A 21,629-nucleotide genomic window follows, 5' to 3' on the forward strand; every position below is an offset into this window, starting at 1 on the left:
CTCCTCCCTGAGCCTCGCACTTGGCAGTCTGTGAGATCTGAAAGTGGAATAAACCTACGTAACGGAGCAGGCTGGTGATGAGAAGCTGCAAAGTAGGAAGGAAAATTAACCACAGGGTGCAGCTCAGTGAAAAATAAAACATTAAAGGAAAAGGTGCCTCCAGCCATCCTGAGAATTGGGGAGAAGGGAGCAGCGCCTGCTGAGTGGGGATGACAGGTATCAGGTAGTGCTTTTACTAACAATTTATCCTTGGATTCACAAGGAGGTGATGGCACTATCAGTTGGTTCATCCATCATCAGAAGAAAAAAAAAACCAAAACACCACAAATAAACAAATTGATCTATGGAGCTGGCCCCTATCCAATGGCAGGAAAAAAAATTAGAAAGAGGAAGAATTACACGTGTTATTCTGGCTATAGGTAGCAAATTAATCTATCATCAAATCCAGCTAACAAGTCCACTTTTGTGTCAGGGAAGCTACATATCCTGGAGGGATTCTTCAGGGACTGAGATGCAGTCATCCTGCCAACTGCATTTGCTGTCATTTGGAGCAAATTCCTACAGCCCTTTCTCCTTTTTTTTTTTTTTTTTTTTTTTTTTTTTTTTTTTTTTTGCCTGTCATAATTAACTTCCAGACCATCTTTATGCACATGGATCAGGGTTAGCACAGGCAGTGCTGTTCGCCTGCAGACTGAACATATGCTGTGGGTCTTCTTGTTCCCTCCTTTGTACCTAATGGTTCTTCCAGCTCTCAAAATTCAGAGTAATTCATCTGACGATGCCAAGGACAAGAACTAACAAGACTTTTAGCACTGCAGAGCAAATACAACTGTGAGGAAACAAATCAGCATCTATTCTTCTCTGCGGACCACAACCACCTATATTGGCTAACCTGCTGAGAGTAGAAATATTACTTTTGACATTGATGTCAAAACCATAGAGCTACTGTTTGCTGGTTGAGTGTTTCTAGCATTGTTTGCCATACAGAAGTGTTTGCTGTTCCAAATATGTTGTAGAAATTGCTGTACTAAAGTCTGCTTTATATAAAATAATACCACCATGACACAGATGAGTGAAGAATTTATGTGACTGTGGAAAGGCTGGACAGCACAGGCTTAAAACATGCAAGATCTGTGAGCAGACATCTCACCCCTCTCACGAAAGGCAGCAGACATTGAAGACTGCCTTAAGCCATGCCCAGTTTATTCTTTGCAAGGGAAGGAGTATTTTGCATTTAAGGTCAAACTGTTTCTCAATAAACACTGACTGTGTCCATTCCTTTACACAGTCCTGCTGGCCCAAGTGCAGACTCTCAAGGAGTGCAGTACTACCCACAATGACTACAAATGGCAGGATCTCATTTCTGCTGTATTGACCCTGCAATTCTGCAGTTCCTGCTGTATCTGTGCTACACTAGCAGGAGGTCTGCTCTGATCTTTGTCTTTTTGTGAAATCATTATTCCAGGAAAAGTCAGATAGCTATTAAATATTAATTGAAATTAAACTCATACATGCAGTTGTTCTGACAACTCATTTCAGTGACAGCAGAATTTTGTTCCTGCTTTTCACATGAAAATGTGAAGAGACTACACGAGTATTTCAGAACAGAAAAGCAAATATCACTTCTGTCTGTTCACCCATGACAGGAAGAGTTAACCGCAGGTACACTACTCCACAATGTACCACATCATGAGCAGGAAGCCAGATTGAAGCATCCTTTATACCATCACTGAATTCACCAGCACAGAGTTTCTCACCACTGTGCAATGGCCCTGTGGCCTCCCCCCTTCTCAATTCATGTTTGTGACTCAAGTGGAGCACACACATGCTACAGGCACCTGGCAGAGCCCTAAGGAGATCACTCATCACTCCCCTCCTACATTATTTCTGAACTGCACAAATCCCCATATGGACCTTGCCCATAATGGAAATCATATTTAAAACAATATTTTAATGATAAATCATTTGTGGGGGTGCTTGAAGGTCTTCCTAAGCCCTCAGCAAGCACAGGGGTGAGAAAGGCACAGGGAAAGAGCAGTGGATGTCAGCAGGGAGTCAGTGTTACAAGTGGGACCACCAGTGGCTGCCTGGGACAGGAGGTCCCTGCAGAACAGCCCTTGGCAGCTGGATGTCACCTTACAGAGATGCACTATTCAACACCTGTAGAAGCATCTGTTAAGTGTCCCAGTTGCACCTCAGAGGCATCAGAAGTGGTTGTCCCGAGATGTTGATGTGCCAGAAGGATGTCATCCACAGCCCTGTGCATCCCCAGTGCCACAAAGAAAAAGACATAGAGAGTCCACCAAGGAGAGCAAAGCAGTGCATAGCACTTACAGCAGGCCCTGAGGAGGCTGCTGGTCAGGAGTTTGCTTCCTGGGCATCAGCTGCAGCTCAGCACATTGACCCAGAACTCGCTCAGCCCCATAATGCTGCTTCCCCTAGAGCAGAAGCTCCAGCAGTTTGGTGTGCTGTGATGGTGGAACTCTCCTCTGAGCACAAGCACTTCATCCCAGAAGGGGAACAGTCACAAACAGTTTGAATGTGATTTCATGCCCTTTCATGACCTACACATAGTGACAAATTTCCTTTGAGCATCCCTCGCATCCCTACTGGGCTACCACTGGTCTGGCTTTAAGACCAATTGAGCAGCCACTCTCTTTTCTCAAATGCATTTTCATCAAAATACCTACTTTTGCTTTAGGATTGCTTTGAATGCTAATGTGTTCATCTTTTTTTCTTCAGAACAAACTGTTCGTAATTTCACAGGTTTTGTTCTTTTCTGAACGTGCTATCTGCAAATGGATTAGCTTTACTTTCAGCCTCAAGTGCTTCTGTGCAGGCATTTCAAAGTGAAAGAACTTTGGAAAAACAATTTTCTGGAGTGCTTCAAGAAAACAAAAAAAAATCACATGAAATGACTTTGAATTATTGCACTGTATTAAGTGACTTCAGTGCTTAAAGCTGGAATTTTTTAAAGGTTTTTCTAACTGTTCAGAGAGAGAAATATATAAAATAATACTTCTTAATGCTTTCACTTGTTCTTTAGTCTCAAATCAAGTTCTCTAAGTGCTTAGAATGCTATGCTTTATTCATAAAAGGTGAAATTCATTCATTTTGCATAAATCCTTACTCATCAATCAGGGCAACAAGTAAGAAATGGAGGAAAGATAAACTGCACTGTTCAAAATAAGCAGACTAGCAGCATGATTCAGAGCATTTAAAACTAGGCCCCTGTTCTGAATCATCCTTTAGAGAAGTCTCTCCTCCAATAAGTACAGAGGAATTTAGGAGGCAAGACTCCCTTGGCTGAAATAAGCCACTGTGAATTAACCCTTTCACTCAGACTATCATTTTCTTCAGAGATCCATCATGTTCTGTTTTTGGATCCTCTCTTTACATAGCTTCACTGTGGGGTTAAGTCATCCCCCTTTAGAGGGACTTCTCATTTTCCTGAATGTTGCAATCATCCTTGAAAGACGTAAAACCCAATCAGCAGGGAAAAAAATGAAGAGAAAGGAAAAAGTGAGAAGAGCTGAATAAACAATAAAAATATCAGTGCCAAAAGACATTAGTCTTTGTTGACTGGGGCAGCACAACACATGGGATCTCACCCTTGTTCCTATTGCAATAAGAAATGAAGAAAACTTGCCTGCAAATTTATTTCTATTTAAAATACATTAGTTTGTCCATATTTGCAGTCAGTATGTATCCACTTTACTTGATTGTTCCAGCACCCACATTCCACCAAGATGTAAATTTAACAGTAAAATTCACCATTTTCACTGCTTGGTGTGCTACAGAAGCCATTCAATCAGAGAACAGAAATTATTTGACCGCAAATTTGTAACTGTAAATATTTATATCTAAGCATTTGTAAATGATGTGCAGTACAAGAATAATTGCCAAATCAATTCAAAAGGCAAAACTGAATAAATTAATGCATCTATGAATTATTCATGAATTTTATCTTTTCATATAGCAAGTTCATTATTTCTCTATATAACAGTAAGCACCTAATATGTCTGAGTGCATTTAAAATATCGATTAGTCTTCTGGATACACTATTCAGAGCTTTTAATCAACAGAAGATTTCAATAAATAATAAACTTCCATTTAGGGAAAATATGAGAAATCTTGGTTCTAGGGATAATGCATGCTTATTCCAGAATATAAGGAAAAAGTATTTGCAATTTATCCAAAATATCAAGAGAATTTTCCATAGCTATTTTAGCTCAAATGAGTGTAATAATAAAGTGTTCAAGAATTAATTGGCCAGGAATCTTTCAGATTTGATTAATCTTGGGAAGATCAAACCAAAAGACAGTGCTTGACTGTTCCAAACAGCTACACAATGTGGAGAGAAGCCATAATTTTCTCTAAGGAAAATCTCATGCTTCTCTTGCAAGGAAGAAAAGCCCAAGACACACCTCTTATACCTTGGCAAGTCTGGGAAAGCCTGTGAATGGCTTGGAGACAGGAAATGAGAGCAGCTCCTGTGCACTATGTTCTGTTTCTGACTTCAGGCAAGAGCTCAAGGCAAGGAACAGCAGTGCTGTAGGTCTGTGTAACTTGTGCTCCCCTGGTAGGAAAACCAAGAGCAATATTCTCTCTGGGAGGCATCTTCCTGGTTACTCAGGTACAAGATTTAGAGATTTAGAGTGATGGGCATTTGTCAGCCAAGTCAGTCCGAAAGGCTTTTAAAGCTTTGCAGAGGCTGAGGCTGTTGATACAGGTTTTATATTAGATTGGTTAATCCCAGTTATTTCCGCTTCTTTTCTTGTGTTTTGTTTAGCTTTGTATGTGTTTGCATGGGAGAAAGAGAAGGGGAAAGAAAAGGAAAACATTGCCAGGCACATTTGGCTACTGCTGCTCCAGTCTCTGATCTTATCTTCAGAGGGAGAGGGCACTCTACAGTTAAGCCATGCAGAAACTTCAAAAAGCAGACTGTTGATGACAGATTCTGGTTTATGAGACCAGATAGTCCAACCTCACAGGTTACTCTACATATGAGGAGGTGTGTGCATCTGCTCCGCTTAGAAGTTTCAAGTACAGAGATATTTCCAGATAAGGCCAACTTATCTCTGCAAACTAAGCAGTGAGCAGAGGCTGCAGCACAGAGGGGATCTGCAGACAGACAAGATGTAGTATCTTCTAGATTTTGAGGGCCCCATTCAGCTATCCTACTTCACTTTGCTTTGCTTCATTTTGATGGAGCCCTCAGGGAGGCAAAGGAAACATTTTTCAGCCTGCACTTACCTACAAGCAGTTTGAAGTCACACATCATTATGCAAAAAATGAAGAGGTCATAGAAATTAAAGGCCACTTCAAGGCTACCATCTAGCCCAGGCCTTCTTTCATGAGTCAGGAATAAATATTAATAGGTTATATGTAAAAGAAGTTTGTGAAACTCCTAAAGGAAGAGGGTTGCTTTGAGAGGGACCCCAGACTGTTCTGCCTCCACTGAAAGCCACCTGAAATTTCCTTTTGCTGAGAATCTTTAAACCAAGCTCTGAGCAGCTAACATGGATAGCTAAAGTATTGTCAAATTTGTGCAATATAGGATACACAGGTGAGAAGTTTTTTCTGTTTAAATGTGTATTGGCTAAATAGTTATGTAGGAAGGAAGATATTTGTATTTTTGTATTACTTGTGCTTTAAGAAAAGAGAAAATCAGAGTCTGTGTGCAAGATAATTTTTTGTTTGGTCTCCACTGTTTTTAATAAAATGCAGAATTCAGATTAATTCAATATAGGAATCATGTGCTCATCATCAATCCATGTCAGCCAAGTCATATAAATGGATGAAGCCACAAAATATTACCATAGCCTGAGTAAATTTCCTTAGATTTCTCAAGACAATGGGAGTCCCAGGAAGACTCCCTGGGATGTCCTCTGCAGCACCTTGTCTTTCTCCATGGAACAATTCACTCTCAAAGCAAGTCCAAAGAGAGGAGGCACCCCACTGCATGTGAGCTTTAAGGGCTGTTACACTGGGCCTGTTTAAATTAATTCAAAGCTAAATTGGAGACGTCTTTAGGCTGACTGCCATAAGCCAACCTTCCCAGTTGAATGCTTCATTTTACTAAGAGCTTGCTGTAATGAATGAGTTAGCTTTGCAAAAATAAATGGAGCATCTACACAGAGGATAAATGGCCATCAGACCTAAATGAGGCATTTATCACAGAAGTACTGGTAAAGAACTTTTAAGACTACCTGAACTATTTAAAACTCAACTTCAGCCCAGGGTGAAATTCCTATTTTTTTCAATACCATGCTGCTGACTAAAAGAGTGTTATTCCACTCTCATCTCTAAACCTTCCTCTCCCAAATTGCTGCTTAGCAGACAGTACCCACCTGGCATTTGTACTCTCCTTCCTAAATGTCACAGTTGGTACATTGAACATCCTTTTGCTTATTCACCTATTCATCTCTCTGACAAGTTCTCTATTCATCTGTCTGTCTGACCAAGTTCATTTTGAACTCTGGTCATGTCCTTCAGAACATCTTGCAACTCCACCGACTGAAGTGTCAAATTTTAAAAGCATCTCTTCCATCAGTCAAATTGTTTGTAAATAAGAGAGGTATTTTTGCATCTTATTGTACATCAGAAGTAGCTCAAGATATATTAGAAACCTTCCATCTTGATAGCACTGACTTTGAGGTTAATTTCTAGACATTTGTGAAACTGGCTGACAGTGATTATCATTTGACATCCCCCTGAGCAAAATTAAAAAAACATGGTCATATGGAGTGCAGACCAGTTGTATTTTTCATGGAGTCTGGAGACCATTCAGGGAAGGAATGTGAGGAATCCCCTGACTGAACTTGATTTGTGAATGTGTTTGAGTTTGCAAATCCCCATTTAAAAAATGGACCACATTCTGTCATCACTGGCTCAGGGAGGAGCTCTCTTCTGGCAAATGTGAGGAATGGCCAGAGCCAAATGTTTTGCACATTCACTTGAGGAGGAAACAGAGAAAATCTTCAGCTGTTTATTTGAAATTATAAAAGTCCTGCACAGCCACAGAAACAAGACTTCAGGTTACCTTTCAATCACTGGTAATGTATGTTAATGACAAACCACATCACTGCAGACCCTTCACTGGCTTTTTCCAGCCAAGAACATTTTATCCAGGTGACCTTGTCAGGGGCATTAATCACAGTGCAGGCTTCTCCCCCTCATCTTCAGTGTATAAAGCCAAGTGGGAGGCCAGAACCCCAGAGAAGTACTTGAGAAGTGTGAATATTTGTTAAACCTCTTTTAAGCTTCATTTTTGTTCAAGGGCAAATTACAGCATAGCAAATCTCTGGAGTACTTCATTTTGTTCAGCCTGAGCATGGTAATACACAGTTTCTGGAAACCTGCAGTTCCTGATGAATACCAGGAAGATTTTCAAGTTTCCTATCAGACACATAGTAATTTGATTCAGCCCAAGCTTGGGAAAAAGTCTCTAGATAGAAGAGGAGCTGTAGCAGTCACACACTGATTTTCCCCACTGGCATGTCTCACATTCTGGGCTAACCCAGGTTCTTGCTGGTCCCATTGGCATAATGCTCCATGTCATCCCTCATATGGGGTGGACAGCTAAAGCTTTCCCATTCCACAGCTGTCAAAATTGAGAATATTTCTCACTTGCTTTCCAAGGTATTTCGTCTGCACACCCTGCTGTACCTTCTGCCTTCCTCACTCTGAAACATGCACGTGGGGACACCCTTATTTTATAATCTCTCTTCTCTCTGTAGTCACATATTTTAACTTTATGTTTGGGCTTTTTTACCCAAACATTTCCAGAAAAGATCTGATGATCTACAAACCCTTCTATCTTTCCAAGAGCAAATTGCTGTAAGAGGGATACCTACTGAAGCAAGTGTTCCTCTGATTTATCACTCCACTCCCTCATTCCTATTGCTCACTCCTACTACTGAGGCTGTATGGACCCAGTAATCCCTACAAAGAAAGAGCTTGACCTTTATATTTCTCAATAAAGGACGTAGAAAGCTTTGGTGCAATTTCATCAGATTTTCTTCAAAAAGATTATCCTATCCCTACAGATGCAGCACAAGAAAGGTTTTGAAACCACCATGAAAGGTTTTGCTGCTGGAGGTAGATTGATACTTAATAATGGGTGCATGCAAAGCTGAGATTGCTTGATTAACCATTAATTTTTAGAGTTACTGGAAAGTAGTTTCAAAATCACTAAGAACCACAACACTGATTTGAAAAGGAATCAGAACAAAAGTCTTGCTATCACCATGGATACAGCAGATGGGACCCAGCATCTAAGCAAAAACCCTGGAACTTCATACTTATACTGTTGTGCAAAGTAAATCACTTAATATTAATATTTAGAATATGTTCTGCTTATAAATAAAATGATAATCAACATACAAAGCAAATCCTGATCTGTTTTTTGTTGGAGTACAAGCATTCATCATTGGTTCATTTTTTTGCTTGTGTACTGCCTGTGACATCAACACAATGCAGCACAACAGTAAGGTAAGCTGATGTTTGAAATGCAAGGTAACCATATGATACTTTGAACTATTTGAGAATAACTATAATTTTACTGCATTCCTGTAAAGCCTGAATCAGCCAAATCAACACTCTGATTTAACAGAAACGTTATTTATTAACTTTGTTAGGATACAGATTATAAAAATATTCAGACACTTTACTCACAGAGATTTTGGTGAGCTTTAGGTATTTTAATACCTTTATTAATGTGGATCCCCGACTTTGGTTTGCTGTCAGTGATGGATCAAAACCAGTGGAATGCTGATGGGTATTTGGTCTCGTTCCAGCCTCAGCACTTCTCATGACTCTGTTATCATTTTTCCTTCACTGAGACCTCCAGAGCCTTGTGGAAGAGCTCAGCTGCAAGAGCCAGTGCAGCTACAGACACACAGTGCTAATGGCAGAGAGCAGGCACAGCTGAAGGGGGCAGGAATGTTTTTTCCTGTTGCCTTCATGCAAAATTTCTTCAAAATAGCATAAAACACTCCACTGCATCAGACTGAACTAAGTATTCATTAGCCCAGAGTTCTGTCTTGGACAGTGACCACACAGCCAGAGAAAGCTGTTAGGACAAGGTAAAGATGGCATGGATTTAATTCAACACACTTTCCCAGTTTCTAGTGATTTTTTAAACTAGAAACAGCATTTGCTGATCCTTCTTGACAAGATCTTCTATGATATCTCTAAAGTGCCTTCTGAGCATTGAATTAACATTGTGCCCTGTGACAGGAAATGTCACGCTTCATTATGACATGGAATTCAAATCCTTATGAAAATACTGGGCTTAAATGATGTTTCTACTTTCCTCAGGTTGATGGCCCTCTCAATTCCAACATCATTTCTCATAACCGGATATAAATAGGAATATTTAGCAATTGCACATCACAAACATATAGACTTCATAGAGTCACAGGATGGTTTGGCTTGGTTGGGTTTTCAAGATCATCCAGTCCAACCTCATTTCAATCCTCTTTCAAATGCCTTTCATTTTAGACACCTGAAATCAAGGTCTAGGTCCATCTGCCCAGATGTGCTCAGGCAATTGCAAGCAATTCTAGCCCAGAAGTTGTGGTAGCTACATTTGTTCAGCACACTATTACAGGCAAAAAGTCCTTCTCTGCCTCCTTTTCTCCCCATAAAATTTCACCTGGGACCCAAAAATAACCTTCTGGATAGCAGAAATTGGTACATTGCCACAAAATGTTTCCACTTCAGCAAGCTAGCATTTCTGGCAAAAAAAATTATCCCAAACCTATTTAGTGAGGAATTTCAAAGCTGTAATGAATTACTTAACTAGGCTCCCCAGGCCTTGCTCGTGGTTCAGTAAATGTGCTGATCTTTGCCTGATGGCACTTGGCTTAGTTTTTGTATCCCTGAAAAATAAACAGAAGGTTTGCCAGTGGCTTTGGTGAGAACAGATTGAGGCTATAAAGAAATCAAGACAATTTCTTTCTAGAAACCGGTAGCTTTCTGCTAATAGAGGAATCCAGAGGAAGAGAAAGCAGCATGACCTGTGGAAAGAGTTCATTATCTCAAAGCATCCAGCCTTTTGAAAAGGAGAATGTATAGCTAAAATGCAGAGATTGGAAAAAAAAAATATATATATATATTTGAGTGTGCATAGTAGCAGCCCTGGAAGCAGCTTCCATGGGCCAGGAGAGGAAGGCAGGGAAATGGCAATGGGCTCTGAGCCACAAAAGTCCTCTCAAAGGTGGAAAGGGAGGGTTGAGCTGTAAACTCTGCCTGGTGACCAGCAGGATCAGTCTCCAGCACCAGCTTGGCTCACACACACTGCATTTTTCAGGGAGAGTCTGATGAGGATATGAGAGAAGAAAGATATTTTTTCTAAAGTCATCTACATCCATTTTCAATGAAGAAAGGAAGCAAGAAAACCTGCAGCTGCTGAATGTCAGATGTATCAAATCCTGGACTGATGGTACAGCTTTTTGCAACTTCTTTCCAGCCTAATTTTGCACTAAAAATACATTATGCCATTTCCTAAAAGGTTTCACGAATGCTTCTAGTGCACCAGGAAGTGAATAATTCTCTTTATCCTGACCAAAAAAAGTCTCAGTTCCTCATTAACCTTTTCACAGGATGTAATCTCCTGCAGTTCTGCAGAAGAGATGTTGCCTAGCTGGGTTGTTCTTGCTTCCTGTTATTTCATAGCCCTACGGGGAAATAAACAGGGTTTCGAAGAAAAAGAAAGGAAGTGAAAATGGCAAGGGAACAACAGAAGCATCTCTATTATTTTTCTACACCAGGTTATCTTTAGATTGCTGTGCTATTGCCTCAGGTTTAAAGAAACCCAAGGAGAACTCAAGCAATTCACACACAGTCCCAACTGCTGCATGAGTTTGTATCTGAATCAGATGGAATTAAAGCCCATTTTAGGCAGAGTATGATCACACATGCTCCATATCATCCATATCATTTTTGCAGCAAAATGAGAGGGACCATGAGCCCACAGATGTACCCAGAGCAGGAGGACAGCAAGGTGAGCTCACTGCAGTGTCACAGAGCTCCAGGAAGGGCCAGCTGTCCCTCAGCACAAGGCAGAGCTGCACGGAGGAGCTCCCTCCTCCTCGCAGATCCTTCACCATCTCAACACTTCAGGAGCCCTGAGAAGAGCTCAGGCCTGTCAAGTCCTCCTGTCCAGCCCATGGCCTGCACATAAACCAGGCAAATGCACGATTCAGTCACTTGTGTTCTCCTCAGTCTGTCCTCTCCCACAAATGCACCTCCACCACCTACTGAGATCCCCTTGCTCAGCTGCACGGAGGTCTCAGCTCATCTTCAGCACCTCTCCTGCCCTCCCAGGGACATTTTACCATAAATCTACCACACCTCTGAGCCCCAGCAGCAGCTCAAAAAGAAAGCACACACACACTCTAACATCCTTTTCAACTCTTATCTTCTTCTTTTTTCTCTCCACCCAAAGCTAATACTATCTTTTATATAAAGCATTGCATATTAAATAGTTATAATTTTTCTCTAATACTTATTACTTATATTAAATAATACCCTTCTACTCTAAACCAATCTATAAATATAACATCACTAAGAACATGGAAGTAAGGAAGGAAAAAGAGGGAGGACAGGGCAGGCTTAAATTCTTTAATCTTAAAATCTCTGACCTCTATGTATAAAACTTAAAACCCCCCTGTACAAGACCTAAAACCTCCTTGTACAGCACTCAAAAATTCTTTCCTCTATTTTGTGACTACTTCTACTTTAATATCTAAATTTTTGTGACCTCTTGTTCTTCCTGCAAGGTTGGTAAATTGTTCTATAATTCAAATCTAAAATCACAACTGTTTTCACCTACCTACTACAATCTCAAATATTTCTAACCTAAACCCAAAACATCTAAAAATGTCTAAAAGACATTTTAAATTCCAACATCCCAGGAGACATAACCATGCCTGGCAGAGATGGCCTTCCCATTCCACTACTCATCCTCAGCTATTCACTCACTCCCTGCAGCTCACAGTCACTTGGCTTCCTCCCTGCAGCATCCAAAGCAGTTTCCTAAGCCAGTCTGGGAATTTTCTGCAGGAAGAAGTCACTCCTGGCTGGCACACGAGCAGAGGTTGAACTGTGTGCTCTTTCCCAAGCCGATTGCTGGCTGTGAACAGCTGTATGAAGGGAGGGAGGTGACAGAGGCCAGGCAGCCTGACCCTCATCTGAGCTGCACAACCAGACAATGAGCCAGAGTGTGTCACACATCTCTAATCTGCACACAAAGGTATTTTACCTAATAACTTCCTGCGTGAAGCAAATGGACCAAATAATTAAAGCACCATGAGCAACCTTACTATTGATGCAATTTTTTTCACTTTTTTTTTCACATACTTATCAAATATTAGTAAAAGGTGTTCTAGCAATAAAAAAACCTAACAAACTTTCAAAAGGTAAGTGGGCATGCTGTTTCCAAAAAGTGCTTTTATTTTATAAACCAGAGTGCTTGGAGGATGCTCATGGACACCCAGCAGTGCTGCCCCTTGCCTGTAGCTCCCACCCAGAGCAGCAACCTGAGCAAGGAGCTGGTGAGTAAATCACAACAGATTCCAACCCAAACACTTCAAGCTGTATTTTTTTATGATTGTAACTCATTCTTCCTCTCTCTAGCTCCACTATTCCAGTCTCTTACAGCAGGACATTGCCTTATGTTCTAAATACATGTTTACCATCCACAGTCAACGTAGCAGTGAATAATGTTTGATTTTCTCTCTAGCCAATGGGCATCTGCTGCCTAGGAAGGGATCAGGGAAGTGATAAAGCTAAATCAGAGTCATATTGTATATTATGAGAAGAGTCACATATTAAAGCTGGGTTCTGAGGTTTCCAGTTTGAGCTATTTACTTGATTGTATCTATTTCTTGATCTTGAAAGGACTCCCCAAAAGCCTAAATCTTACCATACTGTTCACTTTCTTGGCATCCTATGGCATTGTGTGGTTTTTGTACAAATAAAAACATAAAACCTTGGTAAAAGATCAGAGATTTTGTCCTGCAAAAACACAGAGTGTGTGGAGCCAAACTCCAGAAACAATGACAGTATTTTTCAAAATGGAACTCCGGAGGGTTTTGTTGACTAAAGACACACATAAAACTGAATACTTTTTAGTGTGTTTTGATTACTTAAAATATATTAAAATTAAAAAAAAAAAAAAAAAGAAAAGAAAAGAAAACAGGGCAGAAGCAACAAAACACCTCATCCTTTGCATACACTTTTAATGAAACCAGTATCTCATCCTGGTTGTTTTCTTACGTTGTTTTTGAAAAATGGAAATAATTCCTGCTAACAGGCACAACTGAAAATTAACTGTTCAAGCTCAAATGTTTTCTAAGTGTGCCAAGAACAGACCATAAAATGGGAAAAAAAGAAAGAGCACTAATTACTTTATTTGTCTCCTAAAACTAAACTAACAAGTAAAAGCCTTTAAAGAACACCGGTCAGAAATAGTGATATCAAAGGGAAATACTTCTGATAATCCTGTATTCATTTGCAATGATTTATTCAATATTTTATTGCACAATTTATAAAAGAGAATTGCAGCAATCGGAGCCCTTGCACTGCTACAAGAGATTAAAAGATTTTCTTATCAGACAGCTCAGAATTGTGATGATTCACACCTTCATTATTTCTTGAAACACTCCAGCTTCCTCCAGAAGGTACAGCAAAGGTTTTGCATGACTACATCCCTTAAACTAAACAGTGCCCGTGCCATTTTCCCACGGTGCTCAGAACAAGCTAGGGGTGAAAGAGTAACCCTTTTAAGCCAGTTAAACAACCGTCATTATTTTAAAATAAATGAAGAGGAGCCGAGTTATTTACGACTCTGTGCTCATGTTTTATGCATGCCTTACCTCGGGGACATTCGATAGTCCCCCACAACAACTTTGTGGGCTCTCATCTTCAGCAAGTGTTGGCCAAGAAGGTCACATTGGCCCATTCACAGGGAGAAAGGTGAGATTTGGAGACGCGGTAAAATAACAGGACAAATGGGAAGACACTGGAAAATTATTTTTCCTGCCAGGGTTTGCACACAAGTATAAAACCTGGGTCAGGGAGAACCCTTTGAGTCAAAAGTGAGTGCCAGTAATTCTCACCGCCAGGTTAAATCAAGGATACGCCCAGCCTTGCCGTGCAGGGAGGACAGCCAGAAAAATGAGCTACTTGCAAGGAATTTCTTGAAATCAGCAAAGATTTAGCATGGAGCAGACTGGCCTTCAGGGTCTGCAAAAAAAAGGGAAACTCAGACCCAGAGAGTAAGCCCCTGAAACTGTGAGGGGTGGTCCAGGGGAGACCTTTCTGTTTTGCTAACAGGTTTCTGGAGAACAAGAGACCTGAGCAGCAGAGCTTGAGAACAAGCTGTATTCAAATATCTTGTTCTTCACAACTGCTCCACAGCATCCTCATGTGAAATTATATTTTGTTTCTGTAACAGGTAGATATTTCTCCAGATGTGGCTTTTACCAGGAACATCAGTCTTGCTTTGGTAAAACCAGGGGAGGACACCCATTACCTTGCAAAGAGTGATGAGGGGCTGTGGTCCAAGTCCTGACTTAAGAATTGTGTGTTTTAACCCCACATTGCCCCCATTATCAACCTCCAATATGACCCCAAGGAAGTCAAAAAACACCTCTTTTCTTTTGTGATCTCTCCCACTGAAAATACTGAGAAGAATTTAAGCTGGCAGCCACACTGGAGATTCCAGCCTGATGCCCAGACTCAGGGCTGACATGCTTTCCCCTGCACATAGTGCTGCAGCAGGAAGGGTGAAAGGTCTCCCTACACCCTCCAACACACAGACATGTTCTGTTCAGAAGGCTGCAGCTCTGTTTTGAACACAAAATGTGCCCAATTACACATAAATTTGTGTCCATTGGTATTTCTGTTGTAATCTCATTGATTTGTGTGGCTTAGGAGACGTGGAATGAAGCAAAACAAAAACACATCTCTGTATCACCTTCTACCCTGAGAACCCCCAAAAAAGTTACTTCAGTAACTTTCCAAACTCCATTTCAGTGCCTTCCAAAAATGCCATTTAAAGTTTCTTTTTAACTGTGAGTTTCATGGGTGAGATGTTTAATAGAATGTGACCCCCCCTAGCTCATTTAGCTTTGTAGACAGTTTATTGTGCTTGAGTCTCTCATCCATTCATGCACTTGTATTACCTCATAAAGGTATTTTTTAGAAATAAAACATGAATAGGGAGATTTTTTTTCCCCTCAACTTTAGTGATTAGCTGGAGATTAGAATTCAATTGAACAGTTTAGTTAAATATGGGTTTGTGTGTGTTGATATGGCTCCCCATTGTCACTGCAGGTATGAGAGGTTTGGCAGTTTCCCAGCTTGGCTCTCCAGTGGGGGTTCATAGCAGTGCAAAAAGAAGTATCCCACCTTTCAGTAAAATAAAATGAAATCCTTCTCAGAAAATGCTTATTGAAATCTTGCCAGTTTTAAGAGAGAGACATTTGCATGAAACTTATTGTTTGTTCCAAAGCTTCACTTTTTTTTTTTTTTTTTTTTTTTTTTTGACAGAAATGTCTGGTTTTACTTGATTATATATATGCATATATAGTTGGGGTTTGTTCCCCCTTCAAGCTAGCTCTGAGGAAACAATATTAGAAGAAGAAATAATTCGGGGAGCCAACAGTCAGCTGCTTGCTCTGAAGAATATTGGGCAGATGACAAACCCACTACAACATTTGGCACACTATTTATGGGCAGGAAATTTTAACAGAGAAATGAGAAATGACACTCTGCAAATCATGCTGAAGTTCTATGAAAGTTTTTTCCTGCTGAAGGAAAACTGAAGGACCGTAATGACAGACAGACAAAAATGAACTTCTGTGCTTTCTCCTTGTCATGATAGTAATTCATAGTTCTCTTAGTGTGAGATATCTCTTTTTCTGAGCAGTGACAACATTTATAAATGGTACTCTAAATGAGAAAGATCTTTGGAATAATCTGTTCCAGGTTAGGCTATCATTACCAATAAAATACTTCTGATTTGCACAAAACATGTAATTTGAGAGGTTTTTTTCCCCTGTTGATGTAACTCCTTTGCTCTTTTAATTCTCAAAACCACAAAAAATGCTCTCAGAAATATTCCCAGCTGCTCAGGTCATGCTCAGCTGTGCTGATACCAGTTTACAGAGAACACATTTAGCACATTAAGTCTTGATTACATGGCAAAATTGGAGAGCCAAACAAACATCTACTCATGCATTAGGGAACTGCACAGCTACAGTAAGTCCTGAGGCACAACAGTGGAAGTTCCAATTGCTAAATATATAAAGTAGAGGCAAAAAAACCCCAAATATCCCTCTGTGTCCCCCAGAGAGCAACCAGCACTTGGTGCAGATGGGTGGTGCAGTCACTGCAGCTGAGGGATGGCACTGTGACCCTTCTCCATCCTCTGCCACAGCTCTGCTCTGCCCCTGGAAGCCTGCCCTTGAGCTGAGGAAAGCAGGAGCAGAAAAGACATCTCCATGTCATTAATCCCAGGCCAGACTCTGGAGGCATGTGATGAAGGCAATGCAGATGCACCTACAGAGCTCTGCAGCACAGCCAAAGATAGGGATCACAGCTGGGGTTATGTTACCAACTCTGCACCAAGAGATCCTTCCTGCCAACATCCAAGCCATGGCAAGGAAGAGCAGTGATGCACGTTCAGCTCTGTGTGCCACCAGAACCCTGACTTCACACTCTCATCTCCTCTCTGACCTGACTAACCTAGCAAGTGACAGCCTTGTTATAAATATCCAAGAATCATGAGGTGGTCACTTTCCCACTGTCACAGCTAATTAACTTCTAGGAATAACTATGGGAACTATTTCATTTCACCATCCCAAACATGGGTCTGGAGTGAGTGTGTGTATCTGACTGAATTGGCTCAGAAAAAAACACCCTTCTGTTAAACATCAGGGCAGGTATAAAATACTGTGGGTATGTGCCACATATTCAAGCCTCTGCAATTTGCTAGAAGCAGGCACCAAGATTTACAACACAATTTTCAATCACTTCCATCACCATTTTCAATCTCTTGCATATGGTGGTACTTGTGGGCAGAGGAGATATCAAAGAGTTCATCTGTGTAAAAACCTCAAAAAGTGACTGTGTTCCTAAAAAAAAAAGTGTATATAAACTGTCATTTCAGTTTAGAAAAATCCAGGCATAACCTCATAATTAGGAACAGCTAAATTGCTTACTCTTTAGTCAATGGCACAAGGAGAAATTTATTTTGTTTAATAAACTGCTCTTAATGATTACTGTTTGTTTGCTTCCTAAAGCTCAGAATAATCACGTACTGCAAGTGGAGAATGCTGGTGAGGATGTTTGTCTCCCGAGCTTAAATGACAAGAAAATCTCTTCAGTTTTCCAGTTTGAGGGAAGCTTTTCTCCATAGCCCCTCACCATTGATCTGAGAGCCTCCTGCCAGCTCCTGGTCAAAAAGGGGGGACCTTGACTTATGGGTGTGGAGGGCTGCCAAGAACATGAAACCAGCACCTATATCTCAGGGACACCAGAAAGCTGTAAACTGGCTGGATACAGAGCAGCAATTGTTTCATAATAATTGTCTACCATACCTGCATCCTGTTCCTGTTCCAGGAGTTTACAATGGATCAGTGTACCCAAAGTGTTTGTACCCAGATGAACCTGGGGCAACCCAGTTCAAAAGATTTTTTTTTTCTCCTTTTTTCCCTTCATCTGGAATGGCCAAAAAAAAAAAAAAAGAAAAAAAAAAAAAAAAAAAAAGGAATTGGTTCTCCCTTCAAAGGGGGGATTACAAAAAAAGCAACCATCTCTTTGCTGTTCTGCCCACGTGCTGGAGCACAGAAAGGACAGCACAGGTATGAGTGGCAGGAAGGAGGGAGGCCACATCATTCATGATTTGCCTTTTGCAGAAGATTTTGGAGCTGCAGGGTGGCTTTCCATAGAGCTTTCCAGGAACTGCCAGCTGGAATGCCAATGCAGAGAAGCCATGCTTTGCACAGAGACATATGTGCTCTCACACACATGCATAAAGCCTCTGAACTCACTGCAGGAAAGGTTTTACCCCAACAGCAAGGTAAGTAAGGTGTGGAAATTACCTTAATGTAAAATCCATGTGAAGATCAGCCCCTTTGATTTTACCACGGTAGCAAGGTGATCCCACTCACAGCTGGGACAAATGCTCCTGCTTCCACTTCACTATCTGGTGGCAAAAGCTATTTTAAATTCATAGACAGAAAAAAATGACAGAGCTGAGAGGCTGAAGTTAGAGAGAGCCAAGAGTAGGAAGTGCTGCACATTGTATCCTAGAAACAGCTTTCTGTTCCTCGGTCCTTTTCAGTTTTTCATTGGAGAAGGGAGGTTGGAAGAAGTGGTGCAGCTAAAGTAGATATCAGCTGAATTTTTGCCAAGCGGTCATTAATCCCTAAAATTTCAATCTTATTTTCATTAAAATTTAACAGCAGAGACACGTCCCAAGACATGCCTAGAGAAACACAGCTGAGTTTGAGCTTCAGGAACGTGTTTATGTGTACATGGGTGGGAAAAAACAATAGCTGGATGGAACAGCCTGAGACAATCCCTCACCTACAGTACAAAAGCATGTGATTATATCATGTGCTGTTTAGCTGTAGTTTACACCAAGAAAACACATATGTGAAAGACTGAACACATTATGATTCAGGAAGCATCTCTTTACCCAGATGAAGATGAGGATGGTTTCCTCCAAAGAAAAAAGAATGGATTGTTTTCCTCTTTGTAAAAGAGAATCTCATCATGATTTAATGGTCCTGTGAGAAAGAGTGCTTTGCCTTTGAGAGTCAAACAAAGCTGAGTGAAAATCCAGAAGATTTAAAAGTAACCTTGAAATGATATGCAGATGCTGGTTAAGATGTAGACATGCCTGAAAAAATATCCAGCCCCTCCTTATAAACCGTCTACCTTCTAAAACATATATCAAGCTTGAAATGCAGCAAAATTTCTGCATATCTTTAGTGAAATCTAAAGTGACAAGGAATTCACCTGTTTTCTCTCCCCTTTGGAAGCAAGTCAAAATTGCTTTGGTGAGAGGAGCTAGCATGTTTGCAAGTTTATATCATATGCAGTGGGGAGCCAGTGATTAAAAAGGCATCATTCTTTTGGGGTTTAGCTTTATCCAAGGCTGAACCTTCAAATAGAGATTATAGAGATTCCAGTATGTAGGAGGGGAGGAAAATCTAATTGAGGAAAAGGAGAAGACTGTAGCTTGCAAAATTCAGAGCTATTCCATCAAAGATAACTAGATCATCTTTTTCATAGCAGGAATTAGAAGTGACAGATGGTCTTGCTGCTGAACCAAAGGTGTAGAAGTCCTGAGATTCAATCTGTAATTCTGGCTCTGAAACAGATTTCCTGTACAAGATAGAGTAAAAAAAGCAGCATTTCAGTAATGGCCGGTTTCTGCAGACTTCATCTGAAACAGATATAAACCCTGATTTTTAGAAGAGTGGTCTGCAAGCTGCAGTTTACTTTCAGTGGGAGGGACAATGAAAAGGCACTGTGGAAAAGACAGTTTCTTTCTCACAGATTGGAATAAAAAAAAAAAAAAGGCTGAAAATTTAAAAATGCAAAAGCAGTGCCAAATCTTGAAAACTCTGACCAACAGTGTTTCTGAGTGGTGGGTTTATATCTGTGAAAAAGAGACATTTAATCCCTTTTAAAATTCCTGTGCATCCACAGGAAAAGATGACCTCAGACAAGAGAAACAGCAGAGGTAACACCAATGACAATACTTAGAGGTAAGGCACCTTTTACATTTTCAATTACATAAGCCTGCCTTCAATTAAACCTATCAACTTTGTTCACATGAACTGAAATTGCCTATTATGGTGCTGAATTGCATTAAGCATTGAATTTGAATTTTATTTCTGTATGCAGATATATTTTTAGTTGGCTTATGCTTTTCACTCGTTTCTGAAAATGGCAAATTGACTTCACATTTTCACTAACATTAAAATAAATACCACCATAAAACTAGAACTCTCCAGCAACTCCGTGCTTTTGACCAGAAATTAAAGTTTAGCAAAAACGTGGATGAAATCAGTGCTGATATTTGCAGCCTCTGTGAAAATCTGCTCAGGTTGTGCTGTACAAGACTCAGAGGTCCCAAAATACTCACACACAGTCACAGCTGATGGGGTTGAGCAGGACATCCCTGCCCTGAGGATGCTGCAGCACCAAGCAGAGGAGGTGGAAGTGATTTCTGAGGCTCTCTGCTTGCTCCCATCCTGGTGCTTCAGGGGGAGGAGGAGGAGGAGAGCTCCAGCTGACATGGAAAAGGAGCTTGGGAGAGGACAAGGAAGCGAGGGGATGGGGGGAGAAGCTCAAACTGCAGAGCAGAGGAATGGAAACCTCCAACGAGGACCAAAGGTTGTAGAGAGAAGGCAGCAACCGGCACAAGAAATGTGCAAAATGAGTCAGCTGAGGAAAGATGGCACTGGGAAGAAAGTAAAAAACTAAACAGGAACCTGCACTTCTCTGTCCTCATCATGAATCACAACAAAAACCTCATGGGCTTCTCCATCGAGTTTCCAAATAACCTCCTGGCTGATCAGCCTGTTACCCTAATTGGTAAAGATCTCTACTTGGCATCTAAATTCTAAAACTGTTAAGGGAGCACAAAGGCATAAATTTAGCTGCAGATGATGGATTGTGTTTTATCATTTTTGTTGCATTTTAAAATGCAGTATTTTTGGGGGAAAGATAAGGTAGTGAAATCAAGTTCTGTAATAGTCTATGCTAGGATTAGAGGTTCTTGTGCAGATTTAATCTGACAAACCAAATGTGTATTTTGACACTGGCTTCATTCTTTAGGTATCTGAAAGTTACATGATCCCACATTATCATTTATACTGAAATATTTTCTTTCCTAGTTCATATGTTTTTCCGTATTTTCCAGTGTGAAGACTTTGCACAAATGGCATGTGAAATTCCTAAGACTTATTTGGTGAAAATTAGCTTCTACTGCTGGATTCCTTCTCTTCCACCTTCAAAAAACTTCCATGCACCTTCATATGTTTGCTGAATTCCAAAGCAAAAATAAAAACCCAGAACAAAATTTCCCTTATTTATTTTTGCAGCAATTAAAAAAATCTATCTGTGCAATTATTTGGAAACAATGCTCTTCAACAAGTCAAAAATTACACGATAAATGAACGGAAAATAGAAGTAGTCCTCTGCCTCCTCATGACACTTTGCTATATTGTCAGAAAGAAGCTGAGCATTTGCTGCCCTCAAGTGGTGTCCTATTTTTTCTTCCTACGGGCACTTAAAATGATGCTTCATCCCTTTAATAGCTTAAGTTCAGATCTGGGGTTTTTTGAAAGAAAATGGAAAGCTTGGAGCTAACAGACCTCAGCTTTGATTCACAAAACACGTGGTTTAAAATGTATAAATTATTTTACTCTTTAAATATTAGAGAAATCTTTGGCCTTATTTTGGATATGCTTCATCTCTGCTCTACTGCATTGTAGAAAAGGATGCTGACATACACAACCATCCTAAGTGTGGATTCCAAAAGACTTAAATGTTGTTGATTTTGTGGCTTTGAGTTTTGGACTATGCAAGACAAA

The 21,629-nt window shown here is 40.4% G+C and overlaps 2 long non-coding RNA genes across 3 annotated transcripts in view; one reads left to right on the top strand and one right to left on the bottom strand.

Annotated features, from left to right (window-relative positions):
* LOC116184550 (uncharacterized) overlaps positions 1-18,317 on the bottom strand; it is an 89,635-nt gene extending 71,318 nt beyond the window's left edge. For both annotated transcript variants that reach the window (XR_004149304.2, XR_013342097.1), the window contains exon 1: positions 18,120-18,317. This is a non-coding gene — a long non-coding RNA (uncharacterized LOC116184550). The remainder of the gene's footprint in view (positions 1-18,119) is intronic.
* A 1,351-nt stretch (positions 18,318-19,668) lies between these two features.
* LOC110475695 (uncharacterized) lies at positions 19,669-21,115 on the top strand. Its single transcript, XR_013342096.1, has 2 exons — positions 19,669-19,796; positions 20,957-21,115. It is a non-coding gene; the product is annotated as an uncharacterized LOC110475695 (long non-coding RNA).
* Positions 21,116-21,629: the final 514 nt, after the last annotated feature.

This window comes from Lonchura striata, chromosome 2 (genome assembly GCF_046129695.1).
Source record: "Lonchura striata isolate bLonStr1 chromosome 2, bLonStr1.mat, whole genome shotgun sequence".
Classification (NCBI taxonomy): domain Eukaryota; kingdom Metazoa; phylum Chordata; class Aves; order Passeriformes; family Estrildidae; genus Lonchura; species Lonchura striata.